Below are 3,798 nucleotides of genomic sequence, written 5' to 3'. Positions count from 1 at the left end.
TAGGTCCATGGAATTCTTCAGGGAAGAATACTGGAGTGGGTTGCCATTCCCTGGTAAAGCATCTGCCTACAATGCAGGAGACCTGGGTTCAACCCCTGGGTCGGGAAGATCTCCTGGAGAAGGAAATGGCACCCCACTCCAGTATTCTTGCCTGGAAAATCCCATGGACAGAAGAGCCTGGTAGGCTGCAGTCCATGGGGTTGCAAAGAGTCGGACACGACTGAGTGACTTCACTTTCACTTTCACTTTCTCCAGGGACTCTTCCCAACCCAGGGATCAAACCCAGGTCTCTCACACTGCACACAGGTTCTGTACTGTTTGAGCCACCAGAAAAGCCCACATACACAAACATATTTGTTTATTGAAAAAAAAATATGGATTGTTAATACAAAGCATAAGGTGGCCATGCCACAACTGAACGCCAAGTTGGTACCTGGAAATTTAAAAACTGTAAATTCTGGAAATGAATAATAAATTATTTACAAATAATCTGACCTGATCAATTTGAGTTTTATCATCTCTAAGTTAATCAGGGTCGCTAGGGGTGAAATATAGATGAAAGCAACAGTGTAGGAAGACAGGGGCTACTCTGTGTTTGTGTTTCTGCCCATGTCTTGTGAAGTGTGCAGAGTTCTGAGACCGGGGGAGCTCACATATTCTGAGGTGACTAATATACAGAGGCCAGAGCTCAGTCAACAGAAGAGATTCATTTACAGGACATCTTTGCAACAATTTCATTGTGTGGATGAGAGACCCCTGTGACTCGAAGTTTCGGCAGCAACGGGGAGGCCACCTTGTTTTTCAGCATCCTCTGACGCCATCTCTCCTCACTCTTCCTCCTGCTCCTGTCACTCCACACACTGAACATGTTAAATAAGCAGCTTCCTAAAGCCTTTGCACGGACTGTGCTCCCGGCCCGACACACATTTCATCTGATATATTTGTGGCTCCTGCTTCCTTTTCTTGAAAGTCTGTGTCAAATGTCACCATATTTCCGTGTCTTACATGAACATTTTCCCAAAACTGCACTCTTCTTCACTCTTTCCCTTTTAGCAGCAGGCAAATTTCTTCAAAGCACCTGTCACCCTTTGGCATGCTAAATACTTTTTTACTTGGTCATGTGTTTTTTCCTCCATGGCTGGATTTTTAGGAGCTTTTATTATTCAGAATGCTCCCATCTTTGCCTAGGCAGCACCTGGAACATTATACTGAATTTATATTCCCAAAATGAAGGAAATAACTTTTCATGAAATGTGCTGAATATATGATATGTCGGGGAAAATGCTAAAAGCAGAAAAAGTTTTCAAATTAGAGATGAAGTTGTTGTTGTTTACTCACTAAGTCATATCGGACTCTGCCACCCCGTGGACTGTAGCCCACAGGCTCCTCTGTCCATGGGATTTCCCAGGCAAGAATACTGGAGTGGGCTGCCTTTCCCTTCTCCAGGGGATCTTTCTGACCCTGGGATCAAACCAGCATCTTCTGCATTGCAGGTGGATTCTTTATCGCTGAGCCACCAGGGAAGCCCAGAGATGATTAGATTAATCAATAAAAGGGACCTGGTCTGTGAATAAAATGTTGAAATTAATTTTTTGGCAGAAAGAAGTAAATGATAGCATTTCAACAAAGTGAGCCATGCCTGATTGTGTGAAAATTAGTCAGGTTCTTTTTTCTTTCTTTCTTTCTTTTTTTTTTTTTTTGGAGTTACCTGCACCACTAAGGTGGCACTAAGGAACCAAACAGGAGTTTCAGAATTTCTTCTTCTGAGTTTTTCAGAGGAACAACACTTCAGCCCCTCTCCATGTGCCTGAACACTGTATTTGGAAACCTGCTCATCATCCTGGCCGTCAGCTCAGATTCCCACCTCCACACCCCCATGTACTTCTTTTCTAACCTGTCCTTTGTAGACATCTGTGTCACCTCCACCACCATCCCAAAGATGCTATGGAGCATCCAGACACAGAGCAAAGTTATAACTTATGAAGCCTGTATCACCCAGGTGTGTGTGTGTGTGTGTGTGTGTGTGTGTGTGTGTGTGTGTGTGTGCGCGCGTGTGTGTTTGGTATGTTGTTTGCAGATTTGGATAACTTCCTCCTGACAGCAATGGCCTATAACCACTTTCTGGACATCTGTCACCCCCTGCACTGGGTAGCCCTCATGAACTCCTAGCTCTGTGGAATTCTGGTTCTGGTTAGCTGGGTCATCAGTGTCCTGCATTCCTTATTAGAAAGCTTAATGGTGTTGAGGTTGTCCTTCTGTAGCGAGGTGAAAATCCCTCACTATTTTTGTGAACTCAAACAATTGGCTTATCTTGCCTGTTCTGACAACTTTCTTAATGACATGGTGTTGAAATTTGCAGCTGGGCTGTTGGGTAGTATTCCCCTTGTTGCTATCTTTTACTCTTATTCTAAGTTGGTCTCCTCCATACGTAGAATTGTATCAGCTCAGGGGAAGTATAAAGCATTCCCCACCTGTGCGTCTCACCTCTCAGTTGTCTCCTTATTTTACTGTACAGGTTTAGGAGTGTACCTTAGCTCTGCTGCTACCCACAGCTCACACTCAAGTAAAACAGCCTCTGTGATGCACACTGTGGTCACACCCATGCTGAACCCTTTCATCTACAGTTTGAGGAACAAAGACTTAAAGACGGCTCTGAAAACATTCATTAAAATAGCAGTTATAAAAAGCAGATTTTCCTGGGCTGAAGAAGGGTTTACAGTTGAAGCTTGAAATGTTCAAAGCCTCAGAGCCAGAAATTACAGACCTTTGACAGTTTAAGAAAGCAGAAATTTCTCCTTTGATTTACTTGGAATTTACCTTTGTTTGACTTCAGGTCCTCCATACACTTTGCTGCTGTTCAGTTGCTAAGTCATGTCCAACTCTTTACGACCTCATGGACTGCAGTGTGCCAGGCTTCTCTGTCCTTCACTGTCTCCCAGAGTTTGTTCAAACTCACGTCCATTGAGTAAGTGATGCCATTCAACCATTTCACCTTCTGTTGTCCCCTTCTCCTCCTGCCGTCCATCTTTCCCAGCATCAGGGACTTTAACAATGAATCAGCTCTTTGCCTCAGGTGGCCAAAGTAGAGCTTCAGCTTAAGCATCAGTCCTTCCAATGATTATTCTGAGTTGATTTCCTTTGGATTGACTGGTTGGATCTTCTTGCAGTCCAAAGGATTCTCAAGAGCCTTCTCCAGCACCACAATTCGAAAGCATCACTTCTTCGACACTCAGCCTTCTTTCTGGTCCAGCTGTCACTTCCCTACATGACTGCTGGAAAGATCATAGCTTTGACTATATCAGCTCAGTTCAGTTCAGTTCCGTTCATTTCAGTCATTCTGTTGTGTCTGACTCTTTGTGACGCCATGAATTGCAGCACGCCAGGCCTCCCCGTCTATCACCAACTCCCGGAGTTCACTCAGACTCACGTCCATCGAGTCAGTGATGCCATCCAGCCATCTCAACATCTGTCGTCCCCTTCTCCTCCTGCCCCCAATCCCTCCCAGCATCAGAGTCTTTTCCAATGATTCAACTCTTCACATAGATCTTTACAAAACTCACTTGATTAGGCTTTGTGATCTCTCCCATTTTCATAAGCTTTTCCATTTTTTGGTTTTCCCACTCAAATTTATTCTCAAACAGATCAGAACAATTGGGAAATTACTGTTTATGGTATGCCTAGATGGATTTCTTAAGAAAAATTTATTCTGAAATAAAATACATAGTAACAAGTCTTCTTCCTTTGTTGTATTAAAAGGATAGTCAAGCTTTTTGCCACTCCTGTGGCAAAAATATACTC

General features: G+C 43.6%; 1 pseudogene; it reads left to right on the top strand.

The window, feature by feature from the left end:
* Window positions 1–1,897: 1,897 nt before the first annotated feature.
* LOC128050455 (olfactory receptor 7A10-like) lies at window positions 1,898–2,730 on the top strand (annotated as a pseudogene).
* The last annotated feature ends 1,068 nt before the right edge of the window (window positions 2,731–3,798 follow it).

Source organism: Budorcas taxicolor, chromosome 7 (assembly GCF_023091745.1).
Source record: "Budorcas taxicolor isolate Tak-1 chromosome 7, Takin1.1, whole genome shotgun sequence".
Classification (NCBI taxonomy): Eukaryota; Metazoa; Chordata; class Mammalia; order Artiodactyla; family Bovidae; genus Budorcas; species Budorcas taxicolor.
The sequence above is the reverse complement of the archived record's forward strand: the minus strand, read 5'-3'. Positions and strand labels throughout refer to the sequence as shown.